Genomic DNA, 17183 nt, shown 5'->3' with positions numbered 1-17183 from the left:
AAAGTGTTACTTCAGTGTTTTTTTTTTTTGTTATGAAGGGAAAGAACTCTTCTCAAATCTCCTGCAACTTTATAAATATTAATATGCCTATTGCAAGTCAATACTTTACAGAGGAAGGCACGGACCTAGGAGAAGTAAAGATTCAAGTATAGGATTTTGCCTGGGTTAAGTATATTTCAGTTCACTCATTTGAAGTTTACAAGCACTTTCAGTATGTCATTAGAGAAAGCCTGTACACAAATTTCCAAAGACAAAAAGTGACAGCAGCACAAATGTGGTTTAGGGAACATATCATGCTGACAGAACTGGATGACTGTGGGGAACAGGCAAGGGCAGTTGTTAGGTGTGAATGTGACACTCAACACTCAGATGCTTGCAGTTCACAATTTGCTTTTATCAGAATCAGCAACCTCACAGCTGCCATTGTGCGTTAACTCCAGCCTGCCCCTGGCAGACCTGCATTAACCTTTGCTTATGGAGCCACGGCAGGACTCAAGCAAATAAAAAAATATATCATGTCAGATTCTCCACTGGTGTAAATCAGCTTCTTGCTGCTGACTTTGAAGGAGTGACACCTGCTCTCTCAAGCTGAGGATCTTACCCCAAGCATCATTAAGTTGTCACATTCTTCCCCCATGTCTCCTTTTGCCATCTAACTGCAACTTTCCTGTGTTGAAGACTGAAATAGGGTCTTTGATCCTCTGATAATTCCTTGAGACTCCCTCTGTCCCCAAGATAATTGGCCAAGACATTTCCTGAGTTATCCGGGGTCATCGTATCTGCCCTTTCACTTGGAGAGAGATTACAGGCAAGGGAAAAGTCTTGGAGCCTTCACAGATGCAGATACCCTACACAAGAGCTGCCATGCACAGTAGGTCAGGCTCCCCTCCTTACATGAGGGATATCCCGTCACTTAACCTGTCCTGTGACTGATGTGCTAGCAGAAACCCTTTGGAGAGCCCTGGGCCCTCATACAGAGCAACTTACTGCTTTTGTCCCAACTTATTGGGAGCGCTGGAAAAGCAGAGAGAACAAGCTGCTTTTCTATTTACACCAAGATATTTACACAGCTGGATCAAGATATCTCTCAGTATTCACAAAAGCGCTCATGACAAGGCATTTTCTTCAGTTCTACATGTTTTCCAAATCTCTGATTATTTTTTTTCCAACTTCATTAAAACATGTGATCACTGAAAAGTGCAGTGTTTCAGTAATCACACCAATGCAATGTAAGCATATAACATCACTTCCATATACGCATTACTTTTATATTTAAATGTCCAAAGATTGCGTTCACAGTGCAATCAGCAGAGATTTATATTTACCTCAACAACAGAAAGTTCAAGGTGCCAGACCTAAGACTGGCTCTTCTGCAGTTTTCTTAAAGATGTTTTTATTCAGCAGTAGCTTCCCTAGGATAAGACATTTCTGAGATTTGCTTCTTAACAAGAACACCGATCCACTAGCAGATATTTCACTAGGACTGCACGAGATGTGATTTTTTTTTAAAATCAGATTGTTTTTTCAAAATTAAATCAAATGCCTTACAAATGTCTCACTATATTGCACTGAAGCAATTACCTTTTCAGCCAAATTTGTAATCTAATCAGGTTTGTCTGACAAGACCTATTTTCCATAAAGCCTTGCTGACTGGCATTAATTACTTCCTGTCCTTTCATTCTTTATCAGTTAAATCCCATATTCTATTATTCCCTCCTCACTTCCCCTCTGGTTTGATGTTAGGTTAGCTGGCATTTATTTACCAAGGTCATCATGTTCGTCCTTGCTGAATACTGGCAAAACATCAGTCTTCTTCCACTCTTCTGGAATTTCCATACTATTTCAAGACCCATTAAAAATTAACACATGGAAGCAAGAATCTCCTTCACCAACTATTTGAGACTCCTCAGGTGCAAGTTATCTAGGCCTGATGAATTACAGGTTTTTATCACAAATAGATGTTTAACATCCTATTTGGTTACTAATGGACTGAAAAAGGCTTCAGCTGCTTGATATGATACTGCTGTCATCCTACTTTCTCCAAACAGAAGATGGACGTGTTTATTGAATATGGCTTTCTTCATTATTAATGATTTTACCTCCTTCATCTAGTAACTGGCTGACTTCATTCCTTAGTACTTCCTCTGTGTATAATGCATTCCAAATACTCTGTGTGTGTCTGTCCTTTTTCCGTTCTGTTGGGTATACAGATATCTTAAGATTCAATTTTGTATTTGGCACAATTCTCCTCTTTCTTCCCTTTGCTGCAAGCTGCTGTTCTAATTTCTGCCTCCCACAAAATGAAGTAATGCCTTGGAGGAGAGAGAAGGGGAAGGAAAGAGTTCATCCTTCTGCTATCTTCAAATGTCTTTACTTTTAATTAATATTATTCTTACCTTGTCTTCAGTTTAACTTCATGACTGATTTGACTGTGCCTAATGTTCTAAATAGCCTTGAGTGGATCATTTCTGCAAATTGAAGAGTCTTTAAAAACAGATAATACCAGTTTCCTCTCACTCCCCTTTCTGCTGTTCTCTGTTGACCAAAGGGCCCATCTTCTGGGAGGCTAATTCACATCCATTCATGCAGTTAGTGTCAACTTCCCTTTCTTGTCTGTCAACTTCCCTTTCCTTCTACGATCGCTTTTCTACATGGAGGAAAGCAGCAAAATGAACATACTTTTACAAAGTGCTTCCATCCATCGTCAGATGATAGGCACTTTTATTTCTTGGAAGACTAAATCTGGTCTGTAAATTACCCCATTCTGAGAGGTATTACACCAATGATGTGGGGAGATCAGCTTCTTCTGGTGGAGGTTGGCCTATTCTTCTAGGTAACTAGTGATAGGAGTGGTAAGGGCCTTAGCTTGTGCCAGGAAGGGTTTTCTTCTCAGAAAGAGTGGTGAGGCACTGGCACAGGCTGCCTGTGGAGGTGGTAGAAGCACCATCCCTACAGGTGTTCAAGAACTGTGTAGATGTAGCACTGAGGGACATGGGTTATTGGTGCTGGACTAGATGATCTTAATGGTCTTTTCCAACCTGAATGATTCTATAATTCTATTTTATGACAAGAGTTTGAATACCTCCAGATGTGCTTATATGGGAATACAGTGGACTCCCAGCTGTGCTTTTAGTACCAGCATAAGCCATGGGTATGGCATTTCAAAGGGAAGCCAAAGGCAGAGTGTTTCTATTACAATCAATAACCTGGGGAATTCTGATTCCTTGCAAGAATATTTTTGGTGATGGTCTTGTTTGGGATCCTTTCTGCTTAGCAGGGAAGGGGAAAAAAAGTATAGTCAAAGGCTGGGAGCTTTACTTTGAATGAAAGTAGGTCTGTGCCTATTTTAGGATAAGAGAAATGTAGCTACTAGGGCAGGTACTATGTTACATTTAGACTTACGGAAATAGCTATGTAAAAGAAAAGACTGCATCTCAACCATGTGTTTAAATCCTTCAAAATGTGTTTGAATGCTGCTAGCCATGTCTGCATTGCTGCTGGGAGAAGACCAGATGTAGCCCTAACCTCGAGGTGCAGGGCTTTGCTGGGCTCGCATTCCCACTGTGCAGGACTAATCCCCTTTGCAGTGTCCCCTGTGCCTTTGGGTTAGGAGACCACTCCTAGCCTGCAGGGTTTGTTCAATGTGTGGCACCTGCATTGCAGCTCCTTAGGTGCCATTTCTACAGATCAAAATGCAGAAAGCCTAGGAAGGCGCATGGAGTGCTTTGACGTTGCTTGGATAGGGAATGGGGAGAAACATGATATGGTCTCATCCATGCTGCCTTGGGGATGCTTTCTGGAGCAAACTGTCTGACAAAATGCCAGGACTTTTTTGGGGGGAGGTACTTGGTGCCATCCATAGCTAAGCCAGAGAATTATGCTGTTTAACACTGTGGAGGCATACACCAGGAGTATACTTTAGATGCAGAGCAACTGCATTTCAGAGAAAAGCTCACTTCTTTGCCTGTTTTCAGTATGTATTAGCTTTTAGAGCTAAGAGAATGGCAATGACAATAATAATTATGGTGCTCAAACCAGGGGATCTTTTACCTTCAAACAGTGGCAGGTTTGTTGACTTTTGTCACTGAGAAATCTGAATGCGGTGAGATAGTAAGGCTACTTGTGAATGGAATTTGACAGACTCCATATGTATGGATGGGGCATCTGGACTGCATAGAATAAATGGACTGTAGTGCCCAAACATGTAGAAAGGACCTGAAGAGTAGACATGAACAGCCAGATGGAAAAGCAGATGTTCTTTAAGACAACAGTTGGGAAAATCTCAGTATGAGACAGAGGAAACCAGGCGTCTTAGCAACAAATCTGGTTAATATGACAGTTTAGTATTTGGTGCAAATATACAATGAAAATAAAAATATATTCTTTCTATTTCTCTTAATCTGTTTCCTGAGAACAATAGATAAATATATAAAGAGCGCATAGATAAATATATAAACTGTAAATTACATCCTTGGTAATGACTGTATTAACAGCAACTCAGGATACCTTCAAACACTAGAAAACAAGAAACAGAAATTAGCATCTCCAAAGATTACTGATGATTTTCCCGCAGTCCTTGAAGAAGAGGGATGCTTGTTTGCATTTCAAGAAATACCTTAAAAAATAGAAGAAATGACAAAGAAGAGACATTGCATCAAGACTATGGAATTAACACTTGAAAATTATGTTTAGCTGGACCCGAAGTACCAACTTCAGCGAACACGTTTGCAACATGGATGAGAATCAACTGCTCAAAGCGGTGTGGGAAACAGTGTTGAAGTCACAGCTCATCAGTTCCAAACACCATCAGAGAAAATCCACAGAGGCAGAACTTTCTTAAAGGAAAGAAAGAAAATAAGTCATTTCAAAGCTGCTTCTCATGGGAGTTACATAAAAAAAAATGAAAAGTAAATACTCAAAAATATGCAGAAACTAGATGAATTGAAGCAGTCATGAAAGACTGAAGACAAGATACCACTGTAGTCTCAGGAATGAAATAAAGATTTGATAATAAAACTAAATGGATACATTATCCACATAAAAACTTTGACAGTTTGAACTTATCCCTTTATATTTCCTGAGAAAACAGACCCTTTGGATGGTATTGAATTGTGATTCATGTATTCAGAGCTCCTTTTACACCATCAAAGGTATCCTCATAAACAAAAAAAGCTCTTGAGTCAAAATTGACACAAATTAGTTGCTTGTTAAATGAAGTTAGTGTTCTCAAGGAGGGTGGCTGCATCTTGCACTTTTTTTATGAGTCATTTTAAAGACATCTTGACTTCAGCTAACCTCCTTGGGGCCACTTGTCCTCAGTCCACAACAGCTGGTACGTACAGTCCTTCTGTCAAGAATCAATGATTGAAAACTTTTAGCTGAAATTGGTAACTCCTCCCACGTTGTTTAATGCTTCCATCTCCTGTCTCTTCTTAAGATTTAAACTTTGCTACTCTATGAAATTCATAGGAGAGGGAAAAAGAAGAAATAGACTGTAGGACCTTCACTGGTTTCTCAGTATACTTTATAGGTATTCAGATGGCCTATTTCAATTACTGCTACAGTAAATACAAAAATTAAATATATATGTATAATTTTATTTAAAGAGCGATGGATTATTTGAAGCTATTTCTTAACCAGTGGTTCTTCAGTCACTGCAATCTGTATTGCTTGTCATGAGGCCATATGGAATTTCTTGCAACCCATTTCATTCTGAGCGACATATTTGAAGGTAATTTCACTTTTGAATCTGTAACCATGATTAGCAGGGAAGAGTGAATTTGATGCTGTTTTAACACAGTTAGTTAGGTGCCGCTGCTCTAGTACGTTTTAAATGAACTTGGCCTCTGATTATTAGCTGTACAGCAGTTAGAACTATCTATCAGTGGTGAACGATCAGTTTCTGGTTATAAGAGTATGGGATCATATTAATCTTCTACTTCTGTGCTCCCTGTTGAGCCTTAGTATGGGGAACAGGAGATGCAGAGATGTGAAGAGTTCTGCTGTCTGAGCCTTTTGATGAGTTAGATATTGGGTAAGAGAAAATGGTGAAAAATTTGACCAGTGGGAGAGGAACAAAGAGAAGACAATGAAAATACCTTAAAAGCTGATCAGTCAGCCCTGAAATACCTGGTATATTTGTGTCTACTGTCACTACAGATACTAAGTAGCCCATTCTCATCTCACTGTTTAAATTAACAGTGAAGACAACTATCACTGCAGAGGGTTACAGCCATGAAATACATCAGAATTGTAGGATTATGATGTGACAAACACTTTATAAAGATTTTTTCTTGTTTGTTTATTTGTGGTAAGAAATTGTCTTTTGCACAACTTATTCCATCTTGCAATGCTATTTCCTGGAAGGTCATAAATGAAGGTTTCTGTGAACATTTATGATTTGAGCCTTGCTTCAAAATTATAATAAAAAGCTCGAAAAATAATTTTTCCTCCCTTCACACTAGTGATTCTTCAATGGGCTATTTGAAATGAGAACAGTTGCTATTTGCACTGTCTGTTTTTGGCAGTTTGCTTACTGTTTTACTTAGTTTACTAGTCCAAACAGTAACACCTTTGCCAAATGTGGCAGCACACTTAAAATGAAGGAGTGGTAAGAGGTAAGCACTGTGATGTGTATCAAAACAGTCGTTTTGCTGTATTTCAAGGAAAATGGACAGAGAGGGAAGGGATCTGTTGTAAGAGATACAGGTCTTTTAGGAAAAGCTCCATATAACATAATTGGAATAGAAACAAGGGAGTCCTACAGAAATGTAACAGGACACTGCAGAAATTAGACATTACTCTAAAACCTATGGAGCATCACATCTTTTATATGATTTTTTGAACCATTGTATAGAATTTAATAGCAGAGGTATCTGAGGTACAGGATGGTACAGGAAAAAAAAAAAAAAAAAAACCAACCTACAGAAAGCTCATCATTTTGTGTTAAGTTCTACAGGAATTTTCCATAAGGGCTGAACTGCTTCTAAGATGTATCCTGTGTGTGTTTCTTCTTTACTCCTGTGGCGAGCTGAACTTTGGTTTTAGTCTGCATCACATTCTGAGTGTGTGAGTAGGCTTTTGTGGGTAGAAAAGAAGACAGTTCTCTCATTAATCGGCAGGTTCGTGTGGAAGTCTGTGCTGTCTTAAACTTTATTGGCAGGTCACCATCCAGCTGCATGAGCCATTGTGTTTGAGTTTTAAATGGGGATGTACAATAGGCGCTGTATCTTCTGGTGTAAAATGTACACAGAAAATTGCAGATGACTTCCATCAGCAAACTGAGGTTTTGTATTATTTCAATGGACCGAGGCCCCTTTTTCAGTGCATCAGGGAGCTGGGAAAGTGTACACAAAGGACTGTATAACAGCATCCTTTTCTGACTTGGTAGAAATAAGAGAAGGACCTATTCTATTTTTTTTTTTCCAGTGAGATCCAAAGCTGGCAGATTATGTACGAAACAAACACAAGATTAGCTGTATGTTAAAATAGTACTTTTAAAAAGCCAACCTATTCAGATATTGAAGCTCACCAGTTGTTCATGCCATGAAATTGAAAACAGAGTTTGGAGAGATTTCTGCTGAAGGCAATACAACAGAGATGAGAAATGACAAAAAGGGTGCAAGCTCCTCCTGATGTAGGAAGGAGAAAAAATGTCAAAACAGTAATAAACCACAACCAGGTCAATGGATCAATCCACATGAGAAAACCAACATGCAATAGAAGGGCCTCTGAAACTTCTGAAGAACAGAAGATCGGTAGGAAAGCATTTTTATGAGAAATAAAATGTGCCTTCCTGTCAGGGAGGAAGGGAGTTGCAGGGTGCTTGAGAAATGGAAAAAAAAAAAATGCCATTAAACCCTGATATGAATAAAGATCAGGTGAGAGAGGATGTCACCCTGTGGCCTTTGGAACTGCATTTTTGCTGCCTTCTGAAATTATGTTTTCCTGAAACAAAGGAACACTATTATGGAAAAGTGGGTGCCAGGTACTTTAGGAAAATGAGACACAGTGAAGCGGATAAAAGAAACAAAGACAATAGCAATCCTGTGCAATAAAGAGAAGGCAGCTGACGTCTGAGACAAAGGTGAATATTCTGAGCCAGCAAGATGACTGAAGCAGGGGAAGGAAGGAGGGAAAGGTAATTCACAATAACATTTGAAAGACATTGGCCTGAATATTTATCAATGTCACAACAAACTTAGCTTGGCAGCCTTGTTGGCTGACTTAGTTCTTTTAGTGATTCCCCACCCTTAAGATGACAAACTGGAATGTAGTTCTAAATACAGCTCTTAGTTTAGGTTGAAAACAAGAGTGCTTAAGCCTGCATGCCAATTACTTATACACTGTCATAAAATTGTATAGGTTTTCTGTAGACATAACTGAAAGATATGCTTGGGCTAACATCCAACAAAGTGGATTCTGTCTAGGCAGGATGGTTTCTTGTACACCCAGATTGACATGCAGTTAAGAAGCTCACCACAAACCTCAAAGCATCTCACTTGCAGAAACTCCATTCTAATTAAAATCTAAGTCGTATGCCCTCATCAATGATTTGGCTTCATCTTTAGTTTAGAAATAGCTAAAATAATTCTGAAGTGATTAGTCCAACTGATTGATAATGGATACAAAAGTACTCAAGGAAATTTTCTTTCAGCTGATAGCAAAGGTTTAATTTATACTGCTTTCATGAGGGCTATTTCTGCACATATATAATGGTATTCTGAAGTGACTAGTTTCCTGAAGGTTAAGATGCAGGTGCTGTTAAGTATCTTAGAGAAGTGCTCAATCAATAAATTTCAGAGCTGTGTTCAGTGCTGTATTCCAATTTCTCCAAAGTTAAAATTACAGTCCAACTCTTACCGATAGGTAAGGTCAAAGCAAATGTCACATTATAAGAAGACAAAAAAGGATCATGTCTGCTGTTGGTTACACTGGTAAAAGTGGAGTTAACACCAGATGTCATGCTGCTGTAACCAAGAACTGAATTTGGCTATTTGTTTTGAATCATTTGTTATCAGTAAATGTCTGCCAAAAATAACCAACTGGTAAATATTAATTTAAACAGAAAAATTGGAAATCATTTTCACGCTGAGTTGTGACATGGGGCCACTGCATGCTGGCAGTCAGAGGATAATGACACTAAGCCAAAGAAATACCTGGAAAGCATTACTTCTGTGTGACATCCAATAAAGATGCCACACACACACCCCTACATTTTTCAGCAATTAAATATCTGCAAATGAAAGTGCTTTCTTTCCCCAATTCCCTGTCTGCAATGGCCAAAATATGGCCCAGCAGTGCTGTAATAGAAGTTTTTCAGGGTGGCCCCTCTGCACAACAGCTGTTTCACAGTCTGATAGTAGCGTCTCCAACCAGCTGCTTCAGTTTGCTCCTGGCTGTCGCTGCTATAGGTTAATAGGAACAGAGGCAAGAGAAGGGCCTAGGCCAGCATAAAGCAGAAATAACAAAATTTTCTGCCAAAAGGGAGTGTGGGATAAGAACTTTAATGGGCAAGCAAACAAAGAATCAGACTGAAGCCTGAGGCGCTTCAGTGTGTTGGCAACAGACAAGCAGTCCTGGAACAAGTGCAGCCCAGAGCTTCAATTTGAAATGACTGTGTGGCCCCCATGCCAAAAAAGTTTGGCTCTGTGTGTACATGTGTGCATGTATATCTATATCCCCACACCAAATATGTAGTTGTGATAATAATGTAGTAAATTACAGAGCCATATGATAAACTGCGTGTGCCTTTGACCACCTCACTTGCCCCCTGCCAGCTAATCCATCTCCATTTGGATTTATTCTATCATTGCAAACGAAGGCTTTGATTCTGCAAATACTTATGTGTGTGCTTAACGTACAGCACTTGAACAGTCTGGCTGTAAACAAATTCAACTGCATGTAATTCCAGCATCAGCTCTAGGTGGGATCGCAGTCATCCCTTCTACATTCAGTGACAGTGGTTTTGCCTTTTGATTTCTTTGAGCTGGTGGGATCATTGCTCTAGCACTGATGCTGACTGCTGGCTCGGTGTATGTCATAGATAAATCCGTGTTATTGCACAGGCTTCAATAGCTTTACTCCAATTTACATCAACTGAAACTTTGCACTGTTGATAAAGAGAAGTTTGTAAGGATTAATATACCCAATCTAGAAACATAGTGGAGCATCATTTTGAAATATCAAGCATAAAATGAGAATAGAGTGCCTGTACCAAATTCCTTATTCCCACAGAGTGCAAGTGTGGGCTGATGGTACTGTAGTGCCAGGTGATATATGCAGCCACTCTTATTTCATTAATGTAAGGAAGGTCTTGCAGAGCCTCTGTCACCTGTTCTCTTGTGGCTTCAGCTCCAAATTTTCTCCCTATCCCCTTCCATAACCTGTGCATAAAACAAAGAGAAAGGCAAGAGAAGAGAAGTGTAATTGTATACTGAAAAATAAAAGACGTAAGTCACACAAATGCTAAACCCTATGTATAATGAATCTGTCCTTTAGGGACAGTCCTTTCCATGTCATTGTCTGGTACTTATGTTGTTGTTCATCTAGCTAATTACTGCTTTGAAAGGTATAGTCCTGCTGTCATGCCTAGATTAGCAGCAAGTGTTTGGCCAGCTACTTTCTTGTCACAGTTGATAATTATTTAATGAGCTCCGTTCTTCCCTAGGAAAGCAAGATTGGGATAGAATTGGACTTATTTTATCACAGTAGCATTGCTGCGCCTGTTGGCAGGTTTGACAGCAGCAGAGCTAGATTTCAGTAAGAGAGAAGAAGAATTTCCATAAGTAGTTCCTGAATCAGTTGGAAGCAAAGGGAAATTAATAGTAATGAGTCAATAGATACTGACTCATTATCATGTTAGCTGCCAATCTTCTCCTGCAGCTGTAACCATGCTGGAATGGGTGATGTTCTTAGCTGAAGGAAAAGTCATCATAACTTAGTACAATATCCCACCAAAAAGGAAATCTAACTTTAGGACTCCAGATTTCTCCATCCACAGGAGTCACATCATCACTTTTTTGTGCAGTAGGAGTCTATTGATAAATAAGAGAGTGCCATCAACAGGACCATATGGAGCCTACCTTCAGATTACCTGTCTGGAAGAATGTTTGGAGGAATGAAAGCAAGAAAAGAAACTTCTTGTTTATCACAGGCTAGAACGGCACTGGCAAATATTTATTGCATATGTAGCTACCTGCTGCAGTGAGGCGTATTTTAATAGCTCCGTGGTAACTGTTTTCGGTCATTTTCCATATCTCTCTGTAAAATTTCAAGACAAATAAAGAATTGCATATGGAAGATGTTAACTCTTCGATAGGCAATTAAAAAAAAAAACAACCTATAAAAAATACCAATTGAGATAAAATTTACATTTTAATTTTTATTATATATTTTAATTCAGATGTTTTAAAATTTTCAATGTCAAATCAAAGCACTTAGATAAATCTCAGATACTTCTTATCTGTTAGCATTTTCTTTCAAGGAAAACTTGGGAAGAATTTCATTCTGTTTTAGAAAAACACATTCAAAAAGGTAGAATTTTCTGCAAAATGACAACTATAGATCCTATCTATCTTTACTGTTTCCCTTCCTTCCCAAAGCTGAACAAACCTTCTTCAAGGCTCATTAGCACAGTTACCTTTTTCTTTAAGGTTACAGATTCATTGAGAGCTCATGAGGTCCATTGCACCTCCATTCTGTAAACTTGTCAAAGCACTTGAGTGTGTATGAGATACACTGCTGAGTTTTATCTGCCAGTCTGAGACACTCTTGAGTTTTCTGGAAGTTCTAAAGGTGCTTTTCCTAAAAACGGCATTGAGTTATCACTTCAGCACTACCAGACAATGCCATGATGTCCTACATTGAAGTGCCTTCTGTATGGCCACATCACTCAAGGCAGCAGTGGTAGCCAGATGGGGAAAGGTTGGTTTGTCTGAAATAAATGACCTGAAAAGCTGGAGGACTGCTGCTCTCAGCAAATTGCTCCTGTAAACAGCAGGAGCAAGTGAACTCTGAAAACATATGAATTTCTTGTTAAGCAAGCGTACCCAGTAATGCTAATAAATAATAATAATTTATACATAGTATATAAAATGGACAATACATGAATATCTCATTATTAAATCTTTTTTTTTTTTTTTTTCCCAAGGAAAATAGTTTATTATCTGGAGCATTTGCAGATTTTTCCATTAGGCAATATATGTGTTTTAAATGGTCTAATTCCAAACTCACTGAAAATATTAAGAAACTCATAGTGACTCCAGTGGCTTTCACAGAAAGATAGAAATATTGACGCAAAACGAGTCTGCCCATGGGTCTTTATGATATGTTCTATAAAATGTAGCCTGATGTGGCAACCAAAAGTTTTTCTAGGAAAGCAATAAGTAAAATGAAAATTTAATGTTTTATAAATATTCAGACTGAGAAGGGATTAAGATACACATGCTCAAGTAATCTGGGAGAAATCCACCTTCGTGTGGTTCATGCAGGTTCCTGCAGTGAGACATGGATTTTTTACAATGAGCTGTGTGGTAAGCTGTGTGTCCTCTGTTGCACACTGTATTGTCTCCTAAGGACACCAAGCAGATGAAGCAATACCTCAGTAAATATTCATAGCTCCAAGCAGCATTGCTACTATAAGTTAGTAATCAGCACTTCAACATTTTCCACAAAAACATTTAAACTAGTAGCATAGAAGTAACAGATTTATTGAGAGGTCTATTGCTACATTTTTCTCAGGTCCAAAAGCTATGGGTATTTTTTGTTCCCATTACTAGATTTGGCATCCGAAGAAAGAAACTGTGTGTTTATCTGTTATATACCAATTTCTCTGGGAATGTTTTTCTTATGGTGCTAGGATAAATGACTTGCATTCTGCGCTGATTTATTCACAAGAGGTAGAAAGGTGCTGAGAAGAGATTCTATGCCTATGAGGATGCTGTTTTTTACAGTTTGGAATTTCTTTTCTCTATGCTCTCTTGATATACAGAGCTGTGGCTTCACTTTGGGTGCCGTTTTCATTGCAGATAACCAATTACTCAGTCATTCATGAAATGTGGGAGGCTTCAAGTCATATATTTCTTGCTACACTTCTCTAACAATCTATTCTGTCTTAAACTCACTGACATCCCAAATGAGGACCATGTCACATGTGAAAGGGGCTTAGCTGTTTATCTTGAAGCCTCTTAAGCTTGTGTCAAGGGTTTGGATAGCCTGTTCTTGCTGAAGTAAGGGAGTGAGGGGGTAAAAATAAAGAGCATATCACCTTCTCTGAGATATCCTTTACCCTTCCCTCCTGCCTCACTGGCTGAGCTATGCTGTGGTGTTTGCAGAAGAGACACAGCCCCAGACAGGAGCCGTTCCAGCAAGACAAAGCACTGAAAAAAAAAGCCCTAAATCCAAATATCCCCTAATCTAGAGAGATTTTTTGGCCAGATTTGCATCTGCTGTTTCCTACAATTTTCATATGTAGACACAATTTTAAAGTAAGCTACTTTTGCCTACTTATCCTACTTGTACATGTGGTTACATACTGAAAGGAATGTTACATCTAGTGCTGTATATAGTTACTAATTATCTTGAACTTGCCATACTCTTAGTATTTTCATCAACTCTTTCTGTATCTATCCCTATCTATTTGTCTATATACACGTAACCAGAAGTCTAGTGATGTTACACGCAATGTGACAGAAGAGTTTAAGCCTGGTACACAGGTCTTTTGGGGTAGATATTGTCTGAAGGAACTTCAGACTCTGTGGGATCATGATGCAAAGGAAATGGGAAACAAGAATCACAGGCAGTTAGAAACAAACCCCTGTCTAGTCAGTATTAGTGCATTGTGGCTCCCAACAATACATTTTCTTTGTGCAAAAATCAAAGTGAGTTCTGCCTGCAGAACAAATACAGGAGAAAAGTAAGCAATAGGTAATTGCTTGGTGTATAAACTAATTGTCAGTGCAAAATGCAAGCAGCGACAATGCCCTTCTATTCAAGGCATTCTCATTTTATTCTGAACTGGGCATGCACTGAACATTTACTCATTTGACAGGGGTGAATGACACAGAAGTCAGCATCTTGTGATCAACAGGAAAAGAAAGAAAAAGAAGAACACTCACTATTCTGATGTCATCTCCCATTGCTATTGTTGTTGTTCCTCCAAATAATGGAATTCTGGAAGCAAGACCATAAATCTCAAAGCTCAGCATTGTCTCATTTGGAGATCAAGGTCCTTGTTGCTGATTGATTCATGCATTTTTCATCTGGCTACTAATATCCTTTAAATGGAACAGACACTTAGGCAGTGAAACTGGAGCTATCTTCCTCTTCCCTGAGAGGATTTAGCATACAAGCTAAGTAATTTCCTGGATGATTTTTGGTAGAAAATATCATTTATGCAAAACAATGAATATTATTCACCTAAAAAGTCTAACATTAATTTTTTCCACAGTGAGCCTGGTGCTATTGTGCATTAAGAGCATTCAGCTTTTAAGGTTAGATTGTGATACCTTTCTCAAGTTGAATAATACCTGATTCTTTGAGTTATCCCGTTGGAATGAAGTATTGAAGATATCACTTGACATGCGAAAGAATATCACAATCAAGCCCTTAATGAAATTTATAGAAGCTGAGAGTGTTCTCTACAAGAATGAGTCTGTAACACATATTTTTGTATTTTTCTGGATGTGTTCTACTTAACTTGTAACCTTTAGAGATGGTAATGGCTTGATGTAGCTATTTATGGTTCTCTCCAACTTTGGCCATTTTAAAGTTGTCTGAGCTTCTTCAACTAGCACTATCATTGAAAAATGTGTCCCTCCTTCAAAATTTTGAATGTTAGTGTGTTATAAAAACATTATAAACAATAATTTTTCAGAAATTCAGGTAAAATAGCTGCTCTGGGATCACCAAACACTAGGCTTGACATGAAATAAAGAGTACAGACAGATGTGCTCTAAGAGTTATTTGGGTTTTATTCAGACCTTTAGGTAAATTCCAGTTTATCTCAGGCTTAGGATATAAGCCTCAGTGTTTCAAAGTGTGTGAAAGTATTTTACCCTTTGATCCTGCTTTAATCTTGCCACATTGCCAGCTCTTTAGAAATCTTATCCTCCTGCTAAATATCAGGATTCCTCAAGCATTCCCTTGCACTGGGAATACAGGTATCTATGCCCAATTTTTCTTACTGTTCTTACTGTTTTCTTATAGCAAAAATGTGCATCTGTATACCTCCTAAATGTAGCCAAAATGATATTTGGATTGCTGCTTAGTTCAAGCATGATTTAAGAGGATTGCATAGTGTCAAGACTGAAATAGCAACCCTAATACTTCATCCATTTGTGCATTCCCTAGCGAGGCATAAACCCAGGGAAACAGCAGATCTTTAATGATGCAGCATTTAGTGCTGATGGAAGACAAGACTGTGTCACATTGCCTACTACAAGACGGCATCCAAGATAGCCTTTCCCCATTCATATTTCTGGAGTATTCCCACTAAAATTTGCCTTCAATCATAAAATATTTCATGCTTTGTGGCATACAGAGTCATTTTCAAACAGCAGTTGATGAGTACTGGTGGAAACTGATGTCAGCTGGTGATTCCTGAAGGAACTGTGTTCACCCTTCCTGAACAGACATTTGGGCTCAAGATGACCTCAGTGTGGTCAGAAGAAGGTGACAATGATAGAAACCATGATGGATTTCTGGGACTCCTTGGAAGAATTCAAAGAAAACCATGGGAGAAAACCATGTTTTCACAAATGAAGAGAGATTGCCAAAATGACTGCTTTTTTGGATATAGCAAACATCTGTGCATTAATAGCTGAGAGGTACCCTTGTTTTGTTTGGGGGAAAAATGAGAGCAGAAGTAATGAAACAGCAGATTTCCAAATAGAAATCTGACAGCACAAAGAAAGTTACCACTGAAAGACCTAAATAGCATGATCATAGGATAGTAAGTTAGAAAGAACTGTACAATGCAGTCTGCCTTTGGAGAACAGTACTCCTCTTCTTGTTGTGAAGCACCTCACTACTAAGAGAAATGGAAATTTAATGCATCCAGGACTAGAGAAATAACTGATAGTTTGGGGTTATATCTTTAATTATAGGGAGAGGAAGATGACATTTAAGACAAAAGAAAGGGAGATTGGTAAGAATGTAATGTGTAGAAAGATTATAGTGGATGTTCTGCAGTGTGATGCCATGTGCTCAGTGGATTCTGCTTTGCTGGCTGAAGTAGGCCCAACTCCATATGCTAACAGAAGAGCAGCTGTGGAACAAGGAGTATTTTTTATCTGAGCAGAGTTCTTACAGAATTGTTGAGTTTTCCAAGCAGAAAGAGGGGCAAGATGAGCTGACCTTCTTCCTGCTGAGCTGTAAATGTTGTTTCCTGCTTTGTCAGAACATCATGTCTGATGGTGCATCCGTGCTGGTGTTTTGAGAAAGGTTATTATTGTGGCGGATACTGGAAAACAGATTAAACTCTTCTGGAAACTGGGGACCTTTTCAGCAGAAGTGAAGTGCTAGAGGAGAGTTTGGGGTTTGTTTTTCATTTCTTCTTGTTCTTTTTTTCACTTTCCTCTTCCCTACATTTCCTTTCAGGGAGAGGAAGGTGATTCTCTGAACTCCGTGACTAAGTTTGCATGCAGTTTTTGCATTCTTCTTTCACACTGGGGAGAAACTGGGTTTTTTCCAGATCTCTGTCCTTCAAATGATTTAAAAGCAATGGAAACACCTGCTTCAATCCTGCCAGTGCATGCTGAGGTTTACAACAAACAAGCTGGATGGGTGAACAAGGATCTGAGAACTGGGTATGAGCCCTGTGGAAAACCTATGGAAACCTCACTCCCAAACAAGGAAGCCAATTAGCCCCCTGCTAACTTTTGTCATAAATAGGCCAGCATCATACAGAGCTCTTTTCAGAACAAGGCGAGGGTCAAAGAGAGAAGGGGTCTGCATGGCTAAGGGAGCAAAATGTGAGCCTTGCCACCCCTCTCCCCCTCCCTGCGTGCACCTCTGGGCCCTGCAGCCTCAGGAAAGGCCATGCAACAACAAACACATCTGCACCTGAGCAAACAACCTTGGTTTTGTTTTCTTGGGGTTACTGTAGCAATAATAATTCAACATAAAAGAAAACACCAGGTTATGTAACAGCCTCCGTGGGAACCTACTCTGCCTCTTTTTAC

This window comes from Tympanuchus pallidicinctus, unplaced genomic scaffold, assembly GCF_026119805.1.
Source record: "Tympanuchus pallidicinctus isolate F22 unplaced genomic scaffold, pur_lepc_1.0 scaffold1, whole genome shotgun sequence".
In the NCBI taxonomy this organism is placed as follows: Eukaryota; Metazoa; Chordata; class Aves; order Galliformes; family Phasianidae; genus Tympanuchus; species Tympanuchus pallidicinctus.
Note: the sequence above shows the minus strand (reverse complement) of the source record.